The 16,695-nt window shown below is 39.8% G+C and overlaps 1 long non-coding RNA gene across 1 annotated transcript in view; it reads right to left on the bottom strand.

Moving 5' to 3' along the window:
• LOC138362085 (uncharacterized) overlaps window positions 1-15,312 on the bottom strand; it is a 26,505-nt gene extending 11,193 nt beyond the window's left edge. Inside the window, exons 1-2 of the long non-coding RNA XR_011227403.1 lie at window positions 15,297-15,312; window positions 10,387-10,519 (exon numbers count right to left, since the gene is read on the bottom strand). This is a non-coding gene — a long non-coding RNA (uncharacterized lncRNA). The remainder of the gene's footprint in view (window positions 1-10,386; window positions 10,520-15,296) is intronic.
• Window positions 15,313-16,695: the final 1,383 nt, after the last annotated feature.

Raw genomic sequence — 16,695 nt, 5'->3', positions numbered from 1 at the left:
TCAAGCCTTGCAGGCCTCCAGACTGCCATCATTACATGGCACTCTGAGGCACCGGGCCACACCCAATTCTGATGCTACAATTACACAGCCTTAGCAGGCCCCACCAACAGTATCAACTAAGGCCCGTTTGTGTTTTTATTGTAGACATATTATTAGTAGTTATTAATTTAATTTGCTGAAATAATAGTAGATTAGACCACCATATGTGGCTTGATTAATAATTATAATTGTAACAATAAGGTAAACAAATACTGCTTTTACCATTTTCATAAGGTGGTGCAAGTTGCATTTGTCCCTCCCATTGTGTAAGTTCTAGCAAGCTGAATCAGAATATATACAGTCCACTTACTTACTAATTAAGAACTAATAACTAGCTCAGAAGAAAAATAATCAAATAAAAATAATATAATATTAAAGTCAATTAAAAAATTAATAAAGTAAATAATGAATATTCACAAAATATAAATACAATTAAAGCTTGCTAGGATTTTCCTACATAATTTATGGTCCTTTGAACTTAGATACAAGATCCTGATTAGGATCTATATAAATATTAGTGCAATATTTACACAATATTTACATTTACATTAATTATAGCAGGAAGACATTGCTATACATTTTTCTAGCCTAACTTTTTCAATCTCGGCTAATAATGAACAGAACTTACAAACAAGCACTATTATTGTTCCAAAGAACAATTGTGCTTTTTCATTACCAGAGGTTGATAAGAAGCTAATTAATTTACTCATAAATGTATATATATATAATTTGATGGGTTTACATAATATTGCCCCATTATTATAACAATTACTGCATGTCACATTATTTACAACTAATTCTTGCACAAGGGTAGAACATTTTAGGCTGGTGTTGTACAGCAACCTAGTCTAATTTATTGTGCTAATCTGGTGTAAGGGTAAGAATTTACACTTGTCTAGAGTTGAACATATATTACAACCTAGCAAGCACATATTTTATGCGTTTCTTAAGACAACCCTGAGTTGTGTTTTCTACATATTATTACCATAACTATAGTAATAATTTAACTATAATCATTTCACCTTTGAGTGTTAATCTGTGTCTCTGTACCAATTAAGAGTGATTTTGAGGAGCTCACTTGAGGTAAATCCAAGATAGATACAAGGTTACCACTCAAATTATAGTGTGTATGATTATATAATGTGTATTTTAAATGATAAACAGCTCTAGTTCGGAAACTAGTAGTTCTACCTAGCTCAAGTGCTAGAAACTGTCCAAATCAAAGTCCAACAAGACTTAGCACTAGTACATCTGCAGCACGGCTAGCAAATACAGCCATTATGTCTACTGCCAAAAATGTATAAGCGACCCTCACTGGAATGAAGGGCCACTTGATCCAACAGATCAAAAAATGCGATGATTTATGTAATCAAACTCCAGTTGATTATGTAGAACTGGAAGGCCATCATAAGGTGGCAGAGACCAAATATCAACATGGACAAATGCAAATCCTGAAATATCAGGATGTACTTGCTACTTCTAACATCGACGAAGAGGCAATGATCGCTGTAGTACAAGAAAACGCAGCATATGAAGATACAATACAAACAAAGTTACAACACTTTGACAAGTTAATAACCATACACAAGGCCACTACAAGCATTGCAGCTACAAGTTGCCAAATCCCGACACAACCATAAGTCAAATTACCATCACTCAGTCTCCCAACTTTCTCTAGTACAGAGGACGAGAGTTGGGACAACTTCTGGAACAAATTTGTCGATTCTGAGGATTCTAATGCCAATGTAGCAAAGACAACAAAACTTACATATTTGTAAGTTGTCTTAATGGATGAAGCGTTAAAAGTAGTCTGTAATTTGACCTTTACTGATGATTGTTATGATACTGCAGTACAGCTCCTTAAGGATAATTATGCTAAGCCAGAAAGAACTAACAGACTTCTAACACAGAAGCTGTTGGATATAACCCCTCCAGATGGAACAGCTGACTCACTCCAAGCTTTGAGATTGGAGCTTGAGTCCTTGCTCAAGGCGCTTAAGAATAAAGTGAATCTGGAGGAATCGGACTGGATAATCTAAGTCCATATGAAACGTAAATTACCCAGTGACGTACTGGATAAGTTGTTTGTCTTATAAAATAAATCTCTGACAGAAAAGGAGATAACAAAAGGTTTGCGATCCATCATATAAAGACAACGAGATAACACAGATGGAAAAGCGACATCTAAACCTTCTTCTACCACTAATAGTAAACAACAGAGTACAAACAGTACTCCAAATAAATCTAAAACAACTTCCCCCTCTTCAAAGTGTAAACAAGGCAGCATAGGCACATATACAGTGGGGTCCCTCCAAACCTACTATTAATGTGTCACCTAAAACGGTGACTCCCCAAGATGCTGTGAACGTCTGGAGGCCATGTGTGTTCTGTGAAGAACAACATACCATGTGCAACTGCAAAGCTTACCCTGATCGTGCTACACGTACAAAACGACTTAAGGAGTTACGTAAATGTACCAGGTGTATAAGGACACATAATACCGACACCTGTGCAACTCAAATACGCACCTGTAATTGATGCCATAAGGGTCAACACCACACAGCACTTTGTGGGGACTCAAGTATAAAGTCTGCCAAACCACAAGAGGAGGAAGGAACTTCCACATCAGTACAGCTTTGTACTGTGTTACCTGACGTAAGTGTCTTCTCAACAAGGTCTGATCATAAATCAGCTCTACCTACTGCTCAATTGATCATTAAAACAGAAAGACCAAGGTCACCATACGTGGATTATTTGATCAAGGATCCCAAATGACCTTCATCTCAAAAGAATTGGTAGATGCCCTGAAACTCAAAACTGTACAAGAGACACGAATAGACATAGCAGGATTCCTGACTAACTCGGGAATTCAAGTCTTCAAGGTAGTACAACCTAAAGTACGTTTAGGCAGTTATGTCCGAGCGATAGAAGCTCTTGTAGTAGATAGATTCCCACCAGACCTGTATGTATATGGTCTAGGGTCAACAGCCAAATTCCTGAAAGAAAAGGGAATCAAATTGGCTGACAAAATCACATCAGAGAACCTCTCCAATATTGGAATCCTTATGAGATCAGATATCTACCATAAGATTATCAAAGGAGAGGATGAAAAATAGGGAATGAACCTGTTACCGTCTGCAGGTGGCTATTTGCTAACAGGCCCAGTATTACGACTGAAGCAACCCGCACCTGTAGACCACCAACATGTCAACCCAGTAATGGTTGCATGACTCGGAGAACAGTCTCCACTACTATTCAGAGACATGTCCGAAGATGAGCTTGATCCTCCTGTACATAAAATATGGGACCTGGCAACTCTCGGCATTGTCCCTGAACAACCTAGTCCAGATGACGACTGGACTTACAAACAATACCTGGAGTCGGTTATCTACAGAGATAATCGATATTGGGTCAGATTACCATGGAAGTTGAATCACCCTCAGGTACCCATCAACAATTTTATGGAACAAAACAAATTAAGATCACAGGTGTTGTGTTTACAAAGACATCCTGAGAACTTGAAATTGTACAATGAAATAATACAGAAGCAACCCAATGACAAATTTATCGAAGTTGTCACAAATGATAACCCAAGGGAAGGGCACTACCTGCCACATCACCCTGTACTGAAAATCTCACCTACTACCCCATTATGGATAGTATTTAATAGCAGCAATAAGACCAGGCAGAATAGTGTTTCGTTAAATGACTGCCATCAAACTGGCCCCTAGCCTGATACAAAGGCTATACGACATGCAGTTAAAGTACCACATCGGGACTTACGCATATACGGCCGACATCAGCAAGGCTTTCCTTAGGGTAGGTCTCCAAGAAGAGGACCGTAACTACACAAAGTTCCTATGGATCAAGGATCTTAACAATCCAAACAGTGAATTAATCACTTACAGGTATGCGTTTGTTTTGTTTGGTGTCACATCTTCCCTGTTTCTGCTTCAAGCTACCTTAGACATGCACATGAAGAAGACCAATAGCCCAAATAAAACAGAAATTAGCAATAACTTGTATGTGGACGATTTTCAAGGAACAGCCAACAGTGAAAGTAAACTGCTGAGCATATATCACAAGGCCAATTGAGAATTTAATGGGAACAAATATGCCTCACCAGTCGTGGGTCTCCAACAATGTCAAATTAAATCAACTGATCGAAACTGATTTTCCCAACTACCAGGTACCCAAGAAGACAAAAGTACTAGGCGTTGAATGGGATACAACAGCAGATCAGTTGACAATCAAGTCGGTGGAGCCTAACACCACCAACCTAGCAATGAGAAAATTACTCTCACAAGTCAACAAACCCTTCGACTCATTGGGACTATTAAGTCCAATCTTAATTAATGGAAAGTTGATAATGCAGGAATATTGGCAACAAAAGATAGGTTGGGATGATCTTCTAACATATATCTTACAAGAAAAATGGCAAGGGCTAGTGAAAGATTTAAGTATCCTAGAGTCTGTCAAGGTCCTTCGAAACAGTGAATGAAAAAGAACCAATTAAGCAACATGTATTCTGAGATGCCTCAGGAAAGGCTTATGGCAAAGTAGCTTAACTGGTCTCAAATGGGCAAGCCAATTTGCTCACATCAAAGGCCAGACTGGCACCGTTAAAGAAACGATCATTGCCACAACTGGAATTAACAGCCTTACTGCTAAGTGTAAGATTGGCTCATTATCTGATCAAGGCCTTAAGCAACATCCACTTTGAAGAAACAGTGGTATGGTCAGATAATGAGGCAGTGCTACAATGGGTTAAAAACAATAATAGTAAAAATCCTTACGTAAGTAACCGCGTTAAGGAAATACAAGTGTTGTCAGCAGGGTACAAACTGAGATATGTACTCACCAAAGAGAATCCAGCTGACTATCTCTCACGAGGCCTGACTTTACGGCAATTAACAAAGGCAGAGATGTGGTTCAATGAACCTCAGTGGCTAATCAGCGACCAGTGGCCTAAACAAAAGCCACAAGTCATTGTGACCAATGTCACTGTTCCCACTGAGAACCCAGAACTACCTCGAACATTGGTAATTGATCCTAATCGGTACTCTGAACTGAAAAAACGAATAGGTGTCACCCAAGTAGTGTTTGGTTTTCTAAAGAAAATAAAAATCAAGCATAAATTCCCTAGTGCCCTAAGGTACTGGGTCAAAAGAGCTCAGACATACACATTCGGGACAGAATTTGACAATGTCCCTTACAAAATGATATGGGTCTCTGGTTAGACACCAACAATTATAGCATAATCAGATGCGGAGGCTGCTTACAGCATGTGGACATAGATCTGGAAGCAAAAATCTAATATTGCTTCCTCGTCACCACATAGTAAGCAAACAAATTGTGTTACACATACACAAATACAACACTCTGCAGGGTGGGGTATTAGATACTCTCACAGACTTAAGACAACAGTACTGGCTACCCGAAGGTAGGCAGCCAGTAAAATCCATAATTAAATCCTGTGTTATTTGCCGGAGACACGATGCCAGAGTGTGTCCATATCCAGTCCCTCCTCCACTTCCAATGGAACGAGTTGTATATATTCGTCCCTTTGAGACCACAGGAGTAGATTTCACAGGAGCACTAACACTAACAGGCACCAAGGACAAAAACCAGTAAAGGCATATATCTGTCTTTTCACTTGTGCCACAACAAGGGCAGTCCATCTAGAAGTGACTCCCGATATGAGTGCCGAGGCATTCTTACAGGCTTTCCTCAGGTTGCTTCACGTAGATCCACCCCTAAGTTGATGATCTCAGACAATGGGTCCAACTTAGTGGCTGGAGAAGCATGTCCTGAGGAAAATCTGGACGCACCCAAAGGTGTGCACGGCCCTAAATCAACGGCTGTGCCACTGGAAATTCATAACTCCAAGAGCGCCATGGCACGGAGGCTTCTATGAACGCATGATTGGTACGGTGAAACGTTCTCTACGGAAAACCCTACACTGCAAAAAGATTGACCTAGAAAAGCTCCAAACTGTAGCCATAGAGATAGAAGAACGAGGTAATAACCGACCACTTACCTGCCTTTCTAATGATGTTTTGCAGCGTGAACCATTAAGTTTAGCTCATCTGATGTATGGGAGACCTCTCACCACCCTTGTGTCCCTTACGGACGAGGAAGCAGAGGATCCTTCATATATCCGAGAGAGTGATTTGGTTCAACGTTTCAAACATCTATCATGGGTGATAAGTCGGTGGAATGACGTATGGACTCAAGAATATGTTACTGCTCTGAGGGAGTATCATTATGGGGCAAACAACCCCTAAAACACAATTATCTTGAACCCTGGTGATATAGTTCGGGTGGACAACAATGAGCCACGCTCAGAGTGGCCTATAGGCCAAATAGTTTCTGTTCATCCAGACAGCCAGGGCATCTTGAGAATAGTGAAAGTAACATGCCGAGGCAACACTACTCTCAAAACATTAGAGAAATTAGTTCCTTTAGAACTGGCAGAACAAGAAGACGTTCAACGACTTTCAGCACCCGAAACGCCTAGTACGGGACATCCGTCCCCCAAAGGACTGCAGCACAATAATGAAAACTCAAATTAAAGCAACACTATAATTCTGAAGGAGAGGAATTAAGTGATCGCAGTCCTTACCGGGACTTCGACCCATGTTCCTCCCCTCCCCTGGACCTATGTCGGAAATCTGACACACATAATAACATAAGCTACCCCCATAAAGGAAAAGAGAATGGGTGATTCTGTGACGTCATCGACGTCACATATTCATATCAACTCTAATTTCTTTTAAACAACAGTCTAGTGTTTATACTTAATAAAAAAGTGTTCACTAGGCCTGAATATAATTTCCAACAACAGGAATATAGCTTAACTCTCTATTCCTTAAACATAAATAGAACCCTCAAACATTTGAGGACGTCTCCCCTAGAGCGTCGTCCCATATCAGAATCATAACAAACAACACGAAACGAGTCGTCGACCCTAACTCAACAACAACAACAACAACACGAAACGAGTGCTCCTGAGAGAGAATTGTGATACTAGTCTCGCATGATAGAACTACTCTGTCCCAAGAGATCTACCACAACAACACCTCTACCACACAACTGGAGCACTTGAGTATCCGACTATCTAGTATTCTGTTTTAATTGATGCATCTTTTAATATAGTTGGGTAACCGGTTATGAAGAGAGCTTTATAGCTTACACAAGTACATTTACTCAGGTTTACACACACATATTCCATGTCATACCTGTACTTATATGTTTAGGAAACCATTATTAATTTCTTACATCTCAAACATGTAATTGTGAGAGAAGTTAGTGAAGCAGGAAGCTGGCTCCCAACATAATTATACAAATTTGTTACCCTGCTGTACAACAAGTCTTGTTGGCCTCCAGACAGCCGCCATTACGTGGTACTCTGAGGCACAGGGCCACACCCAATTCTGTTGCTACACTTACACAGCCTTAACAGGCCCCACCAACAGTGACAGCTAAGGCCCTTTTGTTTAATACTGTAGACATAGTATTAGTAGTTATTAATTTAATTTGCTGAAATAATAGTAAATTAGACCACCATTTGTGGTATGATTTATAATTTATATATCAAAGACTAGGTAAATAATTTGTGGTTTATGAAGGATCCACTTCCAAGTGGTTTAAGCCACAAATTGTACCCCCAATTGTGTGTGATCAATTCTAGCAGCTGAATCAGAATATATACAGTCCACTCACTACTAACTAACTTATTACTAACTTACTTACTAAGAACTAAGAAAACTAATAAAAGAAAACTTATATAATATTAAAGTCAAACAAAAATATATATTGAATAATTCATTAAAGAAAATGAATTAAAACTGCTAGGATTTTCCCACAGGCGGTTATCTTATTAAACAGCTTTATTACAGGTATTATGTAATTTATTGAAAAAGTTTTGGCCAGAAACATTTAAGGCAACTGCCGTGAAGTGCATTATTCTTCTTTGTGGTGTGACGATAATCTCTTTCAAGAGAGATTGAGCCTGCTCTTCCCTACCTAAAGTTACGTTCAGTCTACAAGTATAAGATGCTACATTCAAGATACGTCCGCCAGTAGCACAAAACGTTTTGACCAGGAGGCAAAACGTACCCTAAACCCCCAACTCCACACTCCCTCCACGCCGGCTCGTCATCAACCAGCCAACTACCCATCCCAGCCTGCCTGCTTCTGATTGGTGACTCGCCGACTGCACACCTGCACACTGCACCTCAGCGCCATCTACCTGAGTCGATGTCTGAGCTTGGACCAGCCATCAACTTCAGAATATTCTTTGTGCTCTAAGAGCTGACATCTCTCTGGCATACAAAGCTCTAAGCTCTGTATACTAAGGGAGGTCTCAGCCATAGCCAATATTCTCAGCACCATTTCACCATTTACTATTTTATATATTGTGTTTTTGCATTTATCTTTGTTATTGAATTGCACTATTCATTTCCCCGAGACTTGTCTTTATTTTTATTTATGTTTAAAGTATATATTAAAGTTTCATTGTTCATACTTTGTGTTTTACGTGTTCCTCCCTCTCACTTACCACAGACAACAGGCAAGCAGTCTATCTTTTTTTTTGTAAGTGTGACCAGGCATTGATACGTGCCATTAGAGGACTGCCGAACATCTACACTCTAACACTTTCCCGTCACAGTGGACAGTAGAAAATAATTTTGATGGAAACAGCAGATGAGGCCATAGAAGGCAGCTTTTTCTTATATGTACCCAAACTCACTTTATATTTATATATGAGTAATACATCGGAGTTGAAGGAACTCGCAAGTATTAGTCATTTGGAATAGTACTTCCAGAAACTCATGTGTAATGATCATTAGACATAAGGTTCACGTAGTCAGTGGCAAAGTGAATCTTATATGTACCATAGCTACACCTTGTTTTGTCCCGTGAAACTTATGTATACTATAGTAAAGCTGTGTACAGCTACGAACACTTAATCTCACTCTATTCCAAGCTTTTGGCAGCCACCTCCACCCGTTCACCCTTCCAGGTCTGGAGAAACAATTGAACTTTTCTTGGAATACTTCACATTTGGACTCCTTGGCCATGGGGTGCTGACCCATCACTGTGACTTCTAGCATAAAAACACTGTTGATTTCCGTGTGTGTTAAACCGAAGTTTTTTCTAATTGAATTAAGTACCAGTATTATTTTCAGCCCTGTGCTACCTTAGTGATTCATCGTTTGCAGAAGATATCATAAACAGTTATGATGATCAAACCACAACTCAGACGATGGAGACGTGACGACGTTTCGGTCCTTCCTGGACCATTATCAAGTCGTGTGATTATGGTCTAGTATGACTTGATAATTGTCCAGGACGGACCGATCTACGTGTTCTTCTGAGGCGAGGTTTCGTCATCATTTCTTAAGCCACATTAATATAACTCATCGTCTTCATTAACAGTTCCCAAACTGATGGTTCAACACTCAGAGCCCCGCAAATGAGCGTCAAAAGTAGCTCCACAAGGAACAATTTCAATAGGAAAGTGACAGCTGATTCTTTCCTAAACACTCATCAGCTTCTTAGATAAAGAGCATCATATCCAATAACAATTTTGTTGCGAGGTGTTCATGGATGAGTTGGGGAATAGTTTGGTTATTGACTGCGATGTCCCCTCTGCATCTGGACACAAGTTGACTGACAACTGAGAGGCGGGACCCAAGTGCAGAAGAACAACCACCGCAAGCACAATTAGGCGAGTACAACTAGATAATTACTGTGTTATAGTAATAGGGTGAAACATCATTAACCATTAATAATGGTTTACATCTTCTGACGTATGACCTTGATAAATTTAATCAGTGAATGCGTTTTACCTCTACTTTTCTTTCTGAAATACGGGTCATGTTAGTCACACCGGTGTCAATATTGGTGTCACATATCCAGTCAACGAACTCCTTTCATCAGGTAAATGACTCAACCAAAATCCTATGGTATTCCCTATTGTTCCAATGTTCATCCCTGGGGTTGAATCCTGCTTATTGAAGTAGAGTTCAGCTTGGCTATAGTTAACACAGTGCTATGGCAACTCGACATTTATTCTCGCCACCATCTTACAGAACAGATCCACGTAACGTGAACACTCTGATGCTTATACTGGAGTAGTGATATTGCTCTTGGTTGCAACGAGAGCAGGAGAGGATTGCACGTACACAAGTTATGCAAGTAGCAGCCGTCTTGCACAAATCAATATACAGATGGAGAGGAAAGGCCGCATTTACCTGCAATCACTCTAAGTAGTCAGGGAAGGAGACAGATAGTGTACCTACAAAAGGATAGACAATTCCTTATGAGAAAAGACTGTACCTGTATACGGGGGTGACGGAAGCGTTTTTGTACCAAAGGACCAGGAGCACCGGTTCTTCGGGGTTGAGGGAGTTAATGTTGCAGGGAAGTTTGGCTGTGGACCCTCTTACAGCTGTCACCGCCACCAGAGTACCTGATGAATACGGACACACGACACAGTTAACCTGTTGTCCAAACATCGGTAACTAATTAATATTATATTATATTATATATATATATATATATATATATATATATATATATATATATATATATATATATATATATATATATATATATATATATATATATATATATATATATATACATACAACCTGAACCCGGCCATGCGTTGCTGAGCCACAGTAACCCTCCCCCTGTCCCCAAATCCTCCCACCATTCCCCCGTCCCTCCATCCTAGTCCTTCCATCCATGCTCCACTTCCCCGTCCCCTCGTCCTGCTCACCATTTTCCCTTTCCCGTTGTCCTCCACACCATCACCTTGTCCCCACCATCCCTCCCACTCCCCTGTCGCCTCGTCCTCCCCACCATTACCCCCACCCCAGTCCCTTCGTCCTCCCCACCATTCCCCACTCCTATCCCTTCGTCCTCCCCACCATTCCCCACTCTTATCCCCTCGTCCTCCCAACCATTTCCAACTCCCTCATCCGATACTTTCCCAAATGATCTAATGTTTCCATCAGAAAAATGGGAAACCATCATCATCTCTCACCATCTCTGAAAAATAAGAACGGATTCAAAACAGAATGAAAAAAATGAAAAAATATAAAAATACACTATACTCACAAAATGAACAGTATGGTAAACAATACAGCTCAATTCCCACTCAATGTCACACAAAATAATTAAATTAAAATGAAAATAAATTCAAATCTATGAAAATTCAATTTATCAAAGAACTGGAAATATTGAAATGGAATTTTAACATATTTAGTATAGCGTGTGTTAATAAAAAAAAATCCTGTCACAGATGTGGAATATATATAGTAGGAATATAAAAACATGCACGTATTCGAATGGAACGTTGTGTCAAAATTTCAAAGAAATCGGTGTAGAACTTGAGAGATTAGAGATTTTGATCAAACGAACATTTACATTTTCATTTATACTAAATGTACCCGGCCTCACATTGCTGTGGTGCGTTGCTGAGACACAGTAACCTTTTCTCTGTTTCCCAGTCCTCCCCACCATTTCCCTCTCCCCCATCCCCTCGTTCTTCCAACCATTCCCCACTCCCCCCTCCCGGTCCAGCTCGTTGTTGCCATGGAAGGGCTTGGTGGGCAGCTGCCGGAATGTGATCCTCCTTAAGACAGTCCTGTGTCCTTTTGTCGCCTTGTGCTCCTGCTGCTGTCTTCTTTGATTCTGCTGGACACCTTTCCTTATGTTTCGTTTTTCTCTCCCTCTTCTCCTATCTGCTCTTCGTTTCCTGCCGACCTTTTGCTTGTTTTGGTTATTCTTTTGGACTTCTATTTTGACGCCCGGGTGCTTGAGGAGGCATACTCTTGCACCCGTAGAACTGTAGTACCCGACGTCGAGAGCGAGGGAAACCTTTTATTGTCAATCCTCCTTTCGTCACTGAACCCGATCTCGATGGACTGATGGTTTTTAAGGTTGGGTTTGTGGGGCGTATACTCACGACGCACTCCTAGGAGGCCCCGACATGATCAGCGATAGCTTCTTGTGGGGTGTCCAGCCTCTAATTGTGGCTCCATGGTGGGTATGGGGGCACATTCGTGAATGAATGTTTTTCTTTTCGTACCTATGTCGCATTCTATTCCTCTTTTACCTTCTCAGGCTCGTGGGGTGGGCGACCAAGCCCCACGAGTCGGACCGTGTTGGAAGACCGGGCTTTGTTGTCCCCACTGTGTTGGGCCCTGACCTTACTCCTCCTTTGACCTCTCTGACTACTCCCCTCGGCTCCTCTCCCTCCTCTATGGTTGGGTCGAGCCCCAAGCCCCTATTGGTGACCACCGCGTCCCCTGGCACGGCTCAGTCTTTAGCTGTGACTACTGCGCCTTTTAACCCCTCTCTCTCTGGGGGTTCTCAATGCCGTCCTCAACACGGCCGCACTCGCTCGATTCCTTCCCGTTCTGATGCGTATCAGGCTTTCTTTGCTCCCGCTTCGTGGGCCAAATACTTTGATCTCCTTCCTCTTGATTCTATGCCTCCTGACGATTTTTCCCTTCATAGGCACCTTGATGCTTCAGTAGATGCGTCTGTTACGTGAATTTTCATAGATTTCGATTTACTTTCATTTTAATTTAATTATTATGTGACTTGCGTTGGAATTGAGCTGTGTTGTTTGACCATACCGTTCATTTCGAGAGTATAGTTTATTATTTTTTCATTGTTTTCATTTCATTTTCTTAGCTGTTTTTCTAATATTTCAGGGATGGGAACATCAGATCACTTGATGTTCCCAATTTTCTGATGGGAACATCAGATCATTTTTCATTTGGGAATGCATCAGACGAGTAAGTGGGGAATGGTAGGGTGGACGAGCGGACATGGAAGGGGGATAATGGTGGGGAGGACATGGGAACAGGGAAGTTGGAGATGGTGGGGACGAGGGGGACAGGTAAATGGAGAAGGGTAGGGAGGACGAGGAGACTGGAGAGGGGGGGAATGGTAGGGAGGACAGGGAAGTGGGAGATGGTGGGGGAGGACGAGTGGGCGGTGGAGTGGGGGGAATGTTTAGGATAACGACGACACACAGCACCGCTCCTGTGCCAGGTAAGTCTACCACGGGTTCACCATAGCCTGTGCTACTTGCCCCGCTCCTGTGTCAGGTAAATTACGGGCTCACCATAGCCCGTGCTACTTGGAACTTGTTCCGAGTAGCTGAATCTATAACAACATAGGATGACGAGGGGACGGTGGAGTGGGGGATGGTGAGGATCACAAAGGGACGGGGGAGGAGGGGAATGGTGGGGATGACAAGGGGACTGAGGAGTGAGGAACGGTTGGAAGAATGAGGGGATGGGGAAGGGGGATATGGCGGGGAGGATTTGGAAACGGGAAGGTTGCTGTGTCTCAGCAACGCGTAGCCGGGTACAGTTAGTAGATTATATAAAATATATATTTATATATATGTATATAAAATATAGCCTCATTCAACTTTGACACTTGCATACACCCCCCCCCCCCCCCCCCCCCCCCCCCCCCCCCCCCCCCCCCTGCTGCTAATGTTTAAATACCTGCTTACCTTTACCGCTATATTCGTTAAGCTAAATAATTGTAGTTACTATACTCTGACGCCCTTACACAAGGGACGCCGATACTGTATGTCTACGTGCCTTAAAGGCTGTCTCTTCCACGGTACATCTATATCTGTAATAAACTCCTCTGAACTTGCTCCCATACCAAAGAACTTCTATGTCCTCCTCTAATAACCATGGAGCTTTTGCCCTAAACAAACTATTGAACATTGTATTTGATTATGTACTCAGTGGCTTTCTAGCTGACGAACTCGACACCTCTGAGGTTTAGTTAACATACAAAACTGATTATTTACCACCACTCTGTAGTTTCGTGGTGCCGTAAACTATTCAGTACTATAACTCTCTAAGGTACTTCTGTTCTGTCAAATACTTTGGAAACATCAACAAAGTAAAACACCCCAATCTTCTTAAGAGACTTACCAAGCAGGAACGTATTTCTTATTATCGTTAGATATTTATATATTTCATATCAGGTAGGCAAATTAGCTTTAAAATGAGGTAATGTCCACTCTGAATAAAATTCTGTGTTTACTTATAACTCAGAGAAGTAGTTTTATCGAGATCCCAATCTAACACTTCATCAGCAGATACTAGTTAAGTTGCTTCTATTGATCGTTGATTCTATTGTTAACTTGATTCTAGCAATCTTCTGAAAGGTATCTTTGACATATTATATCTTATATCTATATTATATGGTGGACAAGCATATTATATCTATATTATATAGTGGACAATAGCCCACTTGTCCATTTTTCTGATGCAATTAAAAACCTGAATGTCAGAAAAAATAGCATTAGTGAATTTGGTCATCTTGACCTGGCCGAAAGTAATTATTTAACAATGTCTACGCTTCAATGGCTGTAAACTATGGGGCCTGCAAGATGTTGACCTTGGCAAGCTACATTTTGAATGGAAGAAATAGTCTACACATATCGTGAGTGTTCCTCCGCGGACTCGTTGCAATTTCTAATCTGGCTTTATGCTCGCACTCACACTTGATAAAATAATTCATAAGCTAATCAAATAATTTTGTCTGGGAAATCACCCATCCAGTAAACTCGGTTGTTTTCTTCAGGTACTCACTTATCACTGGTCACTACTACTTTTCCGGAAATATATGCTTAATAGGAAATGTTACTTAATTATGAATGATTATATATATATTTTCTTTTTTTTTCTTTTAAACTTTGAAGGGGTACCACCTCTGGTGCAAGTGTAGAGACCCATAGCCTCGGAGAAGAAAATAAAGAGCACTCAGAGAAGATCTTGTGGATCCTCACGGAACACTTTGATCATATATATATATATATATATATATATATATATAATATATATTATATATATATATATATATATATTTTAAGATGAATAGGAAAACCAGGGACATACTGAACATCTTGTTTCAGATCTTTACTTTAAAATGCATAACGTTTCGAATACTTCTCGTATTCATCATCAGATCTAAAAGAAAAAACAGAAATCACAATCAAATAGCTGGTAAACAAAGAACTCATACTGAATATAATTGCATAGGAAAATGCTTAAAAAACAAAACACTTAAGCGCACTTAAAGCGATCAATACAAATAAAACTTACTAACTGTCACATATATTAAAGCTAATTTAAAAATCCAATTAACTACAAGATGAATTTTATAACTACTAAAACAAACCATTCTATTAAACTTACGTGAAGTGATCAAAAGTGAAACTTGATACCTGAAACATAGATACTAAACACTATAACAAATATATATATAATGACTACAAATCTACAAAGAATGTATATAAAATACAAACAGAATAAACGACAATTATAAAGTACTAACCAAAATCTTATAAAAAACTCAAATATTAAATATAATTAAATACCAAAAATGTATTATATATCCTAAATAAAAGATTATATTAATGTACAATGTCAAGACTTGATATAAGTAAGAAAGGGCAAAGACATGGTAAACTAAACAAAATTATAATAAAATTAAACTACCAGAATGAACTATAAATCAAATTACAGGGCCTACTATGCACTGTACAGTGTACAATTGAACAGCTGAAAGGTTGCTATTTAACAGAGGCCGCAGCTCCTTTATATATAAGGATTCCATTACTCTCAAATCTGACTGGCCATTCATACAAGTGTCCAGAATTTTACAATCAGATTCCAGCAGAGAATGATCAAACTCATAACAATGGTTTCTAATCTCCGAAAATGCTGGTTTAGACAATGGTAATCCAGTCCTAAAAGATAATCCCCGGTGCTCAAGTATCCTAATCTTAAAGTTCCGAATGGAACTCCCGACATATCCAGCATTACAGCTGGAACAATTATACATATATACGACATTAGAGCACAAGGGGGTAGGCACTTTATCTTTAAATTTAAAATAAGAGCCTATGGTATTTGTGTTGACAAAAATAAATCTGAAGTCTACTTGAGGATAACAATGCTGCAACAGTCTCCTCAAACGACTCCTTACAGAAAAGCTAATAGTGCCATACAATGGTAATTTAATATATTTAAGATCCCTTTCCACTGTAGTAATCCTACACGATGGGTGAAACTTCTATTTTAAGAAATTCCTTATAAAGGTATAAACCATATGCAAAGGATAACCATTATTTTAAAAAAATTCACAAGAAAATTAATTTCTTGATCAAAGTTATTCCAGTTTGAACATAAAACAAAGGCCCTATTCAGTAGAGTGTTAATTGCATTTTTCTTAAAAATATCAGGAACAAAAGAATTAAAATTTAAACCTAAACCAGTAAAAGTTGGTTTCCTAAAAACATTAGTGTTGAACCCATTAAGGTTATTCACTTTAACATCAAGAAACGACAATGAATTATCAACTTCACACTCTGCAGTAAACCGTATATTACTATGTTGTGCATTAAGATACTCTCTAAATTCCTCAATATGACATTGGTCCTTAAATAACAAATAAGTGTCATCTACATATCTCCTGTACAAGACTGGTTTAAAGGCCAAAGACAATTATCAAGCCAATTTATTTCATGAAAACTCAAAAAAGCATTAGCCAGTGCAGGACCTAAAGGAGACCCCATTGCTACTCCATCAATTT

The sequence above is a fragment of the Procambarus clarkii genome, chromosome 8, assembly GCF_040958095.1.
Source record: "Procambarus clarkii isolate CNS0578487 chromosome 8, FALCON_Pclarkii_2.0, whole genome shotgun sequence".
NCBI lineage: Eukaryota > Metazoa > Arthropoda > Malacostraca > Decapoda > Cambaridae > Procambarus > Procambarus clarkii.
The sequence above is the reverse complement of the archived record's forward strand: the minus strand, read 5'-3'. Positions and strand labels throughout refer to the sequence as shown.